At 35.3% G+C, this 13,470-nt stretch overlaps 1 protein-coding gene across 4 annotated transcripts in view; it reads left to right on the top strand.

The window, feature by feature from the left end:
* LOC122570748 (neuroligin-4, X-linked-like) overlaps nucleotides 1–13,470 on the top strand; it is a 223,234-nt gene that overhangs the window by 146,991 nt on the left and 62,773 nt on the right. For 2 of the 4 annotated variants that reach the window (XM_043733545.1, XM_043733544.1), the window contains one exon: nucleotides 1,064–1,249. The exons of 1 other annotated variant lie outside the window; for it this stretch is intronic. The gene's annotated coding sequence lies outside the window, so the exon portion shown is untranslated. Of the gene's footprint in view, nucleotides 1–1,063; nucleotides 1,250–6,916; nucleotides 7,075–13,470 lie in introns of those variants that run through there. One more of the 4 variants, XM_043733547.1, reaches the window with a different exon arrangement.

Raw genomic sequence — 13,470 nt, 5'->3', positions numbered from 1 at the left:
AGAGATATTTTACGTGTATGTCTAATTTTCATAATATAAATTCATCCTGTTCATATATGTATATATGTGTTATATATATACATCGTGACATACGTAAAAACTCATTTCGTGAAATATTTCACAAACTATATTTTCCCTAGAATCTATGAATATATTTGTGTTTTTCAGTATGAATATTCTTTCGTGTAAAAATATTTAAAAAAAATTGTGTGTTTCAAGATACAGAATGTCCTCCGTTTAGCGTGCCCGTAGATGACATGTCTCACGAACAGATTTTTATCTGAATTTATGGCCGAGATATCTCGCACCTTAATGAAAAGACACGCGAGATGTCTCGTCCATAACTCCACATGAACAACGCTACGTAGCAAGATATCTCATCCAACACATCGCATGAACGACACTGCGCCACGAAATATCTCCTCCTTAGATGCAAAACAGCTTAATTTATTGCTACGTCATCTCTCCAAAGAAATGCTCGCGAATATAGCTTTTAATTAAATAGAAAACTAAAATTTTAGTCTCTAAATCCCTTCGGCATTTCCTTTGATCTCCAAAACTGTTGTTGTAAGTTCAAGTAAGTAAGAATATTCTGTTTTAAAGACAGAACCTAGCGATTATTGTTACCTAAAAATTAGTTTCAGTTTTAAAAGACGTTAGAACAAAAGTCAGCCATCAAACATTGAAAATGAAATCTTCGTGCTCGTTTGTTTTGCATATTTTAAATAATACATTCTATACATCTTTTGCAATAGCTTGGAAAAAGTATTTACACACGACTGCATTTATTATTGAGATATAGATGAATATAGGAGATGATTGAGCAAACGTAAACAAAAATATAGCAATTTCCTTAGAAATAATTTATGTTTCTAAATATGTTGCTATAATTTATCCCATTGCTGCTATTTATTACAATTTATGTTGCTAAATTCGTAACGATTTCTCTCACGATCAAATCGTAGTCGGTCCTCTTTTCCTGAACGCAAATGGTTGCGCAACGATTCGGCCAATCCCCATGCCGGTTTGCCAAGAATAACGGGCCCGTTTCATTTTGTTGCAGCGTCGACATGCTTCACGCCGAGAGCCGTGTCGAGTAGATAGTGAAAGGACATTTAATTCCACGTCGTGGCACGTAGCAGAGTCGGTGCAGGACATTGTCGGTAGCGAAGGGAAATCCACGGATCTCGTGCCTAGCATGTCTAGGGGATGGACACTTAGAGAGCTTTATGAATCGTGCGCGACGCCGGTAAGTGAAGCGTTTATTTCTGCCTTAATCGCTGCGTTTGTCTCTGGTGATAAACAACCGAAGCCTTGTCTTTTCCCGCAAGCTTACATCGTCCCCAGACAAGTGTCCATTTATTCCGAGAGAGCGAAATGAGTCGAGCAGTAAATTTCTCTCGGTCCCCCTCGTTTCCTCTCAATCTGTCCTGCCTCACGATTTTACTTGGTTTCGCCGAAGCCTGGCCTTCGACCACCATGGAAAATTGCGTCCCCGATCCTTCAGACACAACTACGATGGATCGTTTCTCAAGCATTCTGTTCACCGTTTAAGAAAGAATCTACGTTGGATTAAGATTATTCTCTCGTTTTCAAGATGCTTGTTTCATGTGATTGACGATAAAGTGGCTGACTCAAATATTTCACCACTTACCGCAGAAGCGTTACTACAATTAGTTTATTTACAATAAATGGATTAGACGGATGTTGATTAAACAGGAAACGATGTTCGTTTAACGTGAACTAATCAAAACAATAACGTATTATAATTAAGACAACTAGATAGTTAATTTGCAATTCTCGTCAACGCGGATCCAACGCTCTCTCTTACGCGGACCACATTCTCTCGTCAACGCTGGCAACACTCTCTTGACAACGCAATTCGCACTCTCTGACTCCTCGATTTACGCTCTTTGACTTCTCAACTAACACTGACTGTTGATTCGTCTTTCTCCCATTGCATCCCTTTGTCCTTTGTCTTAGCCCCACCACGCACGTGTTCCGCAACCGCTCGTGGCCAGGGTAACGCGGGTCTTTTCCGTGAAACTATTCGATTGAAGGACGATACATTGTTGGGCCTGTCGACAATTCGACTTTCTCGCGACATTGTTTATAGTTCGGCCGATATCTCTTAGGCCTTTCGTCCACGATACTGCAATATATTACGAGAGTTGATGGATTAATCTAAAGATACGACTAAATTATGTGGAACCACGTTAACATGGAATGGAAGAAAAGAAAAATTCGATATTTACTGGTGTCTACAATTACCAAAACAGCATCGTTAAGGATAAAATACAGATATCCGTCACAAGTAGCATAGCTAATGGTTAAAGTAGTTTGTACCGCTTCAAGGCGGCTGCATGTGTCTGACTTATGCTATACATTTCTACTGTACAGTTATCTATTGTCACCGGCTACGTGGAAACACATTTAGCCCGTTCTCTATTATCTCTGCACAGCACCAAGTTTCCATTATTTATGCGTTTTACTACCGGCAAAGTTTACAGTCGATGCAGTTAACAGTTGTTGTAGTTTGCGCCCGCGGCTGACTTATCCCGTACCATTCTACCGGCGCCTTCTCTGATTATATCTATGATCGCGAAAATGTATCAGAAACTATTTGTTTCGTCCTCGTGGAAATTCTTACGCAAAACAATCTCGATGAGCGCCGATTCAGTTCTTGCCATTTAATTACAATAGACGTTTTATCAAAATTCGTATCAAACGAGGTTCGATCGATCGAAGGGAAAGCAAGCTGAAACGAAATTTTCGTGTCATCCGATTTCTAAAGTTTCTACAATTTTACTGCTCGACGCTTGATAATAAACCAAAGTACTTTATACTTAACTTAAACTGCAACGGCGTAGCTGCCGTTTTCATTTCGTTCGAGGCGTGAAACAAAACGCGTATGATCTACGCGAGCAACAGGTTACCATGGAATTTTTCGAGAAAGTCTAAAATTGGAAAAATTCGAATTTTCTCGCTACAAATCTCTCTCAACTCCCACAATGTTGATCTCAAGTTTCTCGGCAAATAACAAGGATTAAAAATCCCCGCATCTTTTCACATTACATTGCGCGTTTCCATTTATCTCGTTTTCCGCTTTCAGCGTCGTCGATAACGATAATCAGAAAGAGAATACGAAAAAACCACGTAACCGGATTACCGATAACGAATACAGGCTTCACAATAGGGATACGATAAGGAAAGTTGCGAAAGAAGGTTTAACGTTACTTCATAAAGCGGTGAGTGTTTCTCCACTATTCAGTTAAAGGCATAAAAGCCAAGAGAAAAGGGGCGTGGCTGAATACCTCCGTAAATGAAGGATTATTCTTCCTGCTTGATAAACCAGCGAGGGCCCCGCAATGAAACTCGGTCGCGTTTATTAAAACAAAGTTAAGTCCCGTAAGCATAGACCGGCTAAGAGAATCGAAAACAAGCGGACAGTAAATTTGCGTTATCTCCTCATCTCCTTGAAAATCCCCTTTCCCATCCCGAGGACGGATTTCCCGTTAGTTTGCCGAGGAGAACGCGGATAGGAAATTACGTCTGTAATATTACCTGTTACAGACTATTGGCTCTTATTCCGGTCTGAACGATAACTTTGTACGGCCTCAAATGCCATTCGCCGCAAGAAATATGGAAGGTCTTTCGGGAATAAAGCACCTTCAGCATTTTCGGTCTCCACCGATGCAACAGTGGCTCTCAAACTATTCTCAAACTTTCATTTGTAAATATTCCAAGAAATATTGTATAAAAAATGTCTCGAAGAGAAAATTGTTTGAAATGGAATTATTAAGGACAAGATACTATTTTTTATCTTTGCTTAATTTGTGGTTCGTTAACAAATCTTCTTTGACAAATTAAAAATTAAAAGTCGATGATCCTCGAATTTCTTTAAAAAGAATTTTACTCCGTTAAGTCGATAAAGAATTGTATAACATGGTAAAGGCTTTGGAAAGTGTTTAAGAATTTTTTCAAACTTTTTTAAAGTCTAAGACAATTGAATAGTTAAGCTTGGGTCGTAAACGAATCAGTTTATCTACGGATTATGCAAATATATATCTATTTGCCTACGGAGTTAATGACGAATATTGTAATAGAATTTCTTAAATCTCTTTATACTGGTACATTTTCAATGTAAGGTATAAGATTCCTCTATTTATATAATTTTTCTATATTCGGTCATTTCTGAGATACGTAAATGAAATAAGACTACTCACAACCTCGAATACAATTTACGCTCTTCCAATTTAGATGATAACCGATAAAAAGATTCGTACATAAGAGATGTATTAAGAAATACATTTTACCAAAATTCTTGCTATAATACTTTATTGCTTTTTTCCTCCTCGAAAGTGTCGTTCAAGAGAAAATTACAAGCACGTTGAATTACTTGTTACAGAAGCTTTATTAGCTATCGAAGCTCGAAGTAAATGAAGTAAGCCGAGGGAAAAAAGAAAACGGGAAGGGCCGTTGGTATAATCTAATTTGCTGATGCGACAAGAAGAAGAGTCTAAATTGGTGGGAATGGGGTAAAAAGCGGCATCGATCGATCCGCGCGGGAAAATTGGAAATACCTTGGTCCAATCTCGAATCAAACTGTTCCGCAGTGAATCAAGATAAGGAGGATCTCTCCTTACTCCACTCGGAAATGTCGACGTTTAAGATCGTTCGAAAGGATCTCTTAAAATTTCTCAGAGTGTCACCGCAAATTCATCGATTGTACTGCACAGTGAAGACACGGATCATCCACATTCCCTTTTTCAATCTACTACATTTTTACGAGCTCGTTTACGGATAAATAAGCTTCTGGAGATATTCGATAGAAAGCCTTAAATTAATTTAAGAAACTTACGAATAGTTGTGAGATAAGAGAAAGAAGATTTGGAGTTTTGTGCTTCTTGATTCGACCATTACGAAATGGATAAAATTCCACAGTTTCTTCCTTTTTTTTTTTTTTTTTTTTGTTCTACACCTCCGAAGCAAACCTTCTTTTGACGAAGAGAAAAGAAAAAAACGGATTCCAACCAAGGATTCGTATTTCAGTATTTCACAATGGCAAGGAAAAAACCGAGACGAAAGTACCGAGGGAAAATACGAGGATATGTTAGAGGATTTTCTTTATGCTTGTACGTCTGATAGAAGGATACAAGGCAGCGTGTGGATCGAAAAGATCCAAGGTATATATAGCGTATGGTATATTAATATTTAATAATCGGAAAGGAGAAAAGCTCAGCGGGATACATATCGCACCGCATGCATATTGAACGTATAGAGACGCGGACTATAGAAGAGGAGAAGAGATGTACAAATGGCAGAAATGTGATAGCAAAGTTGAAAATATGAACCTTTTACTTTCGTGGCATAGCTAGATCGAAATATACGTGCTTGAATAACTCACACGTTCTGTCTCCGAGAAGAATACAATTTTGTACTTGTACACATACCACAATGAAAAATCTTGCTTGTTAAATAAAAATGGTAACGAAAAGAATATTTGCATATACAGTACCTCGGAAAGGTTAGGTAAAGAGAAACTTAAAGAAAAAGGCACAGATAATTATTAATAGAAATTGGTATACGACATAAACGTATAATTAGTAATCGCACTACAATACATATTCGTATCGTGGTTTTCCAATATAACGAATAATTGACTGTGAATAATTGACAAAATACTTTGACGATATTTACCATGTTTGTGTTTGCAACAAATATCTCGCAACTTCTCTGTACATTTTCAGACTCATGTCAAATTTTATCAATGCAATCATGATATTCGTATACAGAACTAATGAAATTTCAAAAGGTTTTATACAACGCATAATGATATATTCGTCACAAGTTTCTACAAGTTTCAAATAGTTTCGCGAACAAATGCACCGTATGTATACATTGTAAAACGATATTTTTACATATTATTTTTCTCAACTTTGTCGTAATCGCTAATTGATTCACTGAAAACATAATTATTCAAACCGGTGGGATTGAAAAGGTTCAGAATTCAAAATTATCTTTCCATTAACATTTTTCACCCTTTCCCTTCTGTCCATGCAATTAATTACTACATTTTATATTTATGAAATTATCAACGATATCCACTGCCCGTCGATTGTCAAGTTGTCATTGAGTACGATAACAATTAAGATAATTAATTGCCGTTCCGTTATTCATGCAATTTTCCAGTTCCTTCCCTCCTCTATTTCCACTTTGTTCAATCAATGTGCGAGAACTCTCAGAGGGGATCGATATATTCATCCTGTTTCAGTTCTTCAATGCGAAAAATGAATTAACTCGTTATTCGAATCTTGTCGATTCGTATCGGCATATTAAACAAAATCCTGCTTTATTTTCTTCTTAACTAATACCTGGACACTTGTTTATTTCCGACAAGATCTATTTTAATAAATCAGAATGCAGTGATTTTACTCTTCAAAATCGTTACAATTATGCATAATAGCATTACTAATAGCTATATATAGATAAAAGAAAATTTTCGCAATCCCCACGAAGGCATATCGTTCCAGTTCTTACCTCGCAGCAACGCTCACATTTTCACTAAAATCCAACTCGAATCGTAGCTATGCATTACGACGCACGAGACGACTACACTCATCCTGATTCATTTCTAATATTCATTCTCCAAGAAATTCCTTGAGTTACACGTTACAATCCGGCTCGAAAGTGGCACTGTAAAATGGTAAACATCCTGAACAATTCACCAGGCGTTGTTCCAGAATTGGAAACCAGAAATCCTCTGTTTACGCTCCGAGATTCTCGGATCTGTGAATTTCCTGCCGTGTAGCCCCACCCCGATCGCCCTACTATCGTCCCTTTCGGATAAGAATTCTAATATCGCGTCGCCCGCCCGGGACTTCTCGCTCAGTCTTGTTTTTGCGTTCGACTTTGGTGCCTCGTCGTATAATTCTTCCGTATCTTTTTCTTAATATCTCATTCAGTGGATTTATTTCGGTTTATCAATTAAAACGCAATACGGTATGATTAGTGTATCATTAATATATTAGTGTACCAGTGTGTATGTTACGTCTTCGTACAAACAACGACATGGTGAGTTTTACATGATATTTTTTGTAAATATCTGTTTCATGAGAAAATATTGTCTTGTATATTAAACGAATTTCAAATTTAAAGAGACATTCGTTTAAATAAATTACAAAATATTTCTCTATTGATTAATATGTAAAAATAATATTGAACATTGTGACTCATTAGGTATATTTCTTATACAGAATTATTAATATCCTTAATATATATTAAAATTACGTAATTTTCATAAGCAGAATTAAGTAACTTAATAAGGCGGCATGTGAGAATTTTGCAATTGCAAATACGCAGAAGATCGTAAGCCCTTTTGCAATGCCGGCAGCTAATAAAATATACTACTACTATTAGTATTCTTAGTAAAATTATTAATAGCACGAATATTGTTTTGTATCATAAATAAGTTTTAAATTTCATAGGAAATTTATTCAAGTGATCAATGATTAATACATACGTAAAATGAAAATTAACAATTTCTTCATATTCCAAATTGATCGTATCTTATCCAAATATTAAATTATTAATATTTTTTACAATTATTGACAGTTTAACGTAATAACAGAATTCTTGATATGGAAATATACAGCGTCAAATATCGCTATACAAATTTATAACATCGGATATTACTTGTTGCGTTCGAACGTTACACGCGCGACCTAAACACGTCCTCGCGTGATTCCCTCATGACCGAATCTCTGTTTATCTATCGATCGAGAACCCAACGACATTGCACGCACGCGAACGATACAAAACAGAAAACAAATTCAATCAATAGATGACATAAGGAAAGCGAACAGGCTGGACATAAACGTTATCGTAAATTCATCAAACCTCGAACAGCAACGGGAAGAAAAGCCGAAGAAAGCGAGGCTAGTCTGCGTCTGGCAGTCTCACAATCAATCTCCAACCCCTGTCTCACCCTCTGCAATCCTTTTTCCTGATCCCAAAAGCTCGAGAAGTTCGCGAGTGGACAATGAATACACTCCTTTCGTCCAGAACACGAGTGGGTTTGAAAAAAAGAGAGGAAAGGAGCGTATAAAAAGGGGAGAGGGATTGGTTGAAAATAAAAAGAAAATCGAAGTGGCCGGGTTTCGTGTTGCCATTCTTTGACACGAAATCATTGACAGGTCTCGCGCCGAATCGACACAACTTTTCCTTCGGTCAAACAAGCCAATGTTTACTGGGAACAACAAAGGAAAGGCCGATATACGAACGGATGCATGTAAGTAGTTTTGAGACGTCTAGCTACATTTACACTGGGAACACAGTGTCTCTTTAACTACCATCGCCTCGTATAATCGACGTTCAACCCCTCTTCCTTCATCTTGTTCAACCTGCTCTCGTAGAAAGCTCGGCAACCTAAATGAGATGCCGCCCGATCCCGGTTTCACTCGGAGCACTTTCACCATCCTCCTGGCTTGTGCCAACGAATAGATTCTCGTATGCATTCTCAGAAGGATACCTCGAGGGATTGGAACGATAGACAGGCGGAGATAATGAGTACAGGGTAATTTATATGAGCATTGATTTCGAATGGAGCGTGTAGAGAGAACTGAACTGCATTGTATAAGACAGTGATATTTAGGCTACTGAATTGGGTGAAAGTTGTTTCTCATATCGAATGAATTCGATCTTTTAATGTAATACTGCTAATACTGATCTGATTTCGATTAGGACCAAAGATGAAAGATAAAAAATTATTTGTTTTCATCATTCTCTATTTTAATTGATTGTAAAGTAACGAAATTTGTTTCCTATAAAAGAAAACTTGTAGGATTGATATTTGTGTGAAGTATTACATTTCATGCAATTTTTCCTAGAATATTTTATGACAATTAGATCTTTGAAAGACACATAGAAATATAATAATTATAATAGTGGCCAGTTACTAGATCTTATCCTGTGGATATTCCGTATCTTTAAAACATATTTTGCGCAGTGAATAAAACATCAGAAAGTGAATCTATACGATTAAAATTCGAGCTCGAGTTGGAGAATGAAAGTGCGATAAAACATACGAATTATTCTTCCCAACTTTCGTTTGTCAAGTCTTGGACGAAATATTGTAAACATGCGCTTATAACTGTATCAGAGATGGATGGAGTATATGAAGCTTTTCTCTTACGGACGAAGTTCATTAACGATACCTTCGAGTTGCCAGTCTTTTCTTCTTGTTCCGAGTTAAAGGAGTGAAACCCGTACTGCGATTTTAATGAGATTTACCCCATCTTACCAGCGTCGAAACTAAAATCTTTAACCTTCTACGTCTTTCCTTCTCTGTTAGTGAAGAAAAAGCGAAAGGGGGCTGCCAACTAATTCGTTTAACACAGAAATTTTTGTACTTTTAATTTCCATGAAACTTATCCAATCTGACGTATAAAAAGATTATGATATCCTCGGACGTAACTTACAAAAACAGAAGTAATTATACAGTCATTTCAAAGTCTTGGGAATTACTGACACAAACCGTAGATTTTTCATAAAATTTTCATAACTTCATTGTCAAATGTGATACCGTAGATATATAGATACCTACAAAGATATACATGTACAGGCATAGGTAATCACGTAATCCAAAGAAAAACTAGAATCGAGATAATAAAAATCTCTAAAGCATCAAAAGAAACGCTTCTTACTAATAACTTGAAAAGATATGAAAATTTCAGATTAGAAACAGGCATACAGATAAAACAAACTATAGTTATTACTGTAAGGATAAAAGCAACGGATACGCCTTCGTTATCACGAATCTTCTGTGGCATTAAAACGGATTAGCATCGAAGTATGCAAAGCTGAATCTGTCTTTTACGTCAAAGGGCATCGTTTTTCCAGATGGAAAATTCTGTTCATTTACCATGGACAAGAAAAGAAAGTTACTACTCGTATAGTCGTCTTAATATAATTTAAACCTTAAAGGATTATGAAAATATTTAATATCACGGGGATTTAAATGGTATTGCGTAAAAATTATTTTCAAACGAATTATAACAAATTGTATCACACCTAATGATTATGATGAGTAAAAGAAACATAAATCCTTGGGGAATTACTAAGACAAAATCTCTTTGAAAATATTCAAAGAAGTAAAACGATGATCTCTCGCAACATCTTTCTGTTGAAGAATTAATTTTTCCTACAAAGTTTTCTATTCAACCCTCTCGATTAATTTTTTCCCTCGTTATTAGTACATGTCTTGCTTCAGATAGACCAGACATTCATCGTAAAATTTATAATTCCAAGAAATCAATATTCTGTATTAATTTCTGGCAATATCCCATGGAAATCAGTGATTTAACTAAAAGCCTTGCTGCGATAATGAAGTCTTTCGTAATATTAAAAATTTCCATGTGTTTTCCTCTTATACATAGATACGCGGTATTAAAAATTGTTCAAAGCGAAAATCATTGAATACAGTGAACGGTAGATCTCGATTCTTCCTCGTTTCCATTCTCGGAAACTGGTTATTTAAAAAATCGAACGACAGATATTGGCGACGTGACATCTCGGATCCTTTTCTTTGAACGAAGTGAAACGTTATTAATATCGTACTGAATTCGAGGCCTCGAAAGCATTTGCATGGACTGAAAATGGGGAACTCTCGTTTACGAGTACGGTCGCATCGTACGCCGATATTAAAAAGTACCATCTCTTCAAAATTATTTCTAAATTATTAAAAATAACCAAGATACGAGCATACACGGCGACTCACGAAAGTAACTTGAACATTTATTACAGAAAATTTTTATAAATTTATTATGTGTGTCACACAAAACTTTTTGAAATTTACTTAGCGATATAATATAATGGTAGAGTGAAATTGACTATTTAATAATTTTGTAACTTTTTTTAAATGTACGTTTACAATAAATATCTTTAACTTTTATGTATATTTTCAAATTTGTTTCAAACTTTCTCAATGTGAGTGACCATGATGGTTACATCATGTCACAACTCGTGCAAAATATTTTATATAATATACATATTCAGAAAAAGTTTCTACAAATGTTCAAATATTTTTGTGGGCCGCCGTATATGTATAATCCTGATCAAATAGATGAAATTACGAGTTCTAGATTAAAAATAAATTTTATTCTATATCTAGAAATAGGGAGAATCGAACGACCGAACTCGCGGAGCGTATTTAATATTTGAGTTATTGAAATTACACGGAATAGAGATCGCTTTGGGCTCGTTCTCTCGTATCTATTTCGCTGTAAAAGCAGGATTACGAGCGATGGGGAATATTATTTTCTCTATAATAATCATCAATCTATTCTGTACTGGCGTACTTTGTCGAGTCTATTAAAAGATATACAGGGTGCTTATTGCAATGTTATTCAATATTTTTTAACGCAAATGTCATAACCAATAAAAAAACTTTGAATGCAATCGAATATTCAAAATTTCCAGGCTTTCCATATTTTCAGTTCTTGCTTTATTAAAAATTCCCAAATTTCTAGATATTCATATTAAATTTTAAATATTATGCTATTTATTAAAAATTGAAATCTAGAATCATATATTATTTTTCTAAGAACTATATTTCTTTATTCTCATAACTTCCAACTATGGTAAATTTAAAAATGAGGTACTTATATATTCCATTTTTTACAATTCACCCTGTATATGTAGTTTACAGCATCGAGTTCCGATAAAAACTCGAGAATTAAAGCCACGCGTTTTTCCTCGTTTGCTTGTAATGAAGAACGGTGATATTTTTCTTGTTCCCATTTTTCCCCCTCTTCTGTTTGTTCGTTTTCTTTATCGTTCGCGTTTAATTAGAATCAACGATCGAAAAAAATGCGGAGAATGTGAATTCTTACCGTGAAATATATATCGCCTGATATTTTAAACCCCGTTGCTCCCTCGAATGTCTCGAAATTGCAGCGAAGATGGTGATTCAAGTTGACGTCTTAATAACACAATTTTCCCCTCGCTTGAAAATAAGCGGCGTAAAATCGTTCTCCGTCAACACGAGTGGCAGCCATTAAAATGTTTCTGCTGAAAGGATAGCGAATTAATAAAAGCAAAACATCGACAGTAAAATATAAAAACTGTCTTTCTTCTTCCCTACTCTTGTTCAAAGGAGGAAGTGTGAGCCAATCTACTCTAAGAGGTAACCTCTATTATGTTTGCAAAATAAACAAAGTTAAGTTGTAAGATTAGATTGTGACAAGAATTAACCTCTTGCAGTTTTATTTTTTACAAACACTTTTATATTATTTCTATGGATTCTGTAAAACGTTAAGTAATGTTAATTAATTAATTAATAGAATTAATTAATAATACTTGTCAAAAATGAAACAGAAATGTCTGATAAATTGGGATAACCTTAGTTTTATATTTAAGAATCTATCTTCAAACTATTCTTAACACGTCAGTATATCAATACTGATATGCATGATTTATCAACTTTAATTAAAGCAAATCTTCGATATACATACCTAATCGTATACGTTTTTGGTGACAGTTTCTCGAACGACAAACTATGATCATCACATATATGCTTCATACTTGCATTTACACTGTATTTACACATACCACACTATATTCTTCCTGTCACATTTCGATTAAATTATTACTTTCTCGCGAATTTTTATGAAAAATAACACTTAATCTAAGGAAAATTTGATCAAGTTACGGAAAGCAAACCGTGCTTGCTTGTAATCCGACGTAACTTTCCCGCGCTTTTAGCGTCACCTTAGCAAATTTGAGTCGGCTTTGTTCCTTTCGGGTATCTTCGGAAACTTTCGATTTCCGTAGGACGCTGCGGTAGCCATGTAATATCCAATCCGCGTAGTTCGTTCTGTCGGTTGCAAAACTTGTGATATTTTTCGGAAAATTGATAAAGCATCAGTGTTTTACTGTATATACTAACTCTTTTTACTGTGTTTAAACGCGTATAAACCGTGGTTTAATACATAAAATAATATGTAATAACAAAAGTTGTGTTTCGTGTATCATCACAAGAAGCATCTCTCGCTCCATAATATTTCAACAAAATGACGACAACATAGCCAGTGGATCTTCACAATCTTCAGCTCCCAGTTTCTTCCAGGTACATACATTCATTTTCCTCACTTGATCAGTTCCATTATACATACGTATATATGTGTACTATCCGAAAGAGGTTAGTTTGATAACCAAATTTTAAAAGACAAATATCTTCGAGCAATACGAGCATTTTTGTGACATTTCATTTACATTATTTTGTCTCAAATTTATAAAGATCAGTTTGAAAAATTCTAACTACTGACATTTAGTGACTGCGAAATTATTTTAGCATTCAGCTTTTAGCTGATTTAGAATATATTAATTTTTTTCGCTTCACCATTTCGATTAAACATATATACCGCACATACATATAATTATCATATAGAAGAGGTTAGTTTGATGATCCAA

The sequence above is a fragment of the Bombus pyrosoma genome, linkage group LG9, assembly GCF_014825855.1.
Source record: "Bombus pyrosoma isolate SC7728 linkage group LG9, ASM1482585v1, whole genome shotgun sequence".
Taxonomy (NCBI): Eukaryota; Metazoa; Arthropoda; class Insecta; order Hymenoptera; family Apidae; genus Bombus; species Bombus pyrosoma.
The sequence above is the reverse complement of the archived record's forward strand: the minus strand, read 5'-3'. Positions and strand labels throughout refer to the sequence as shown.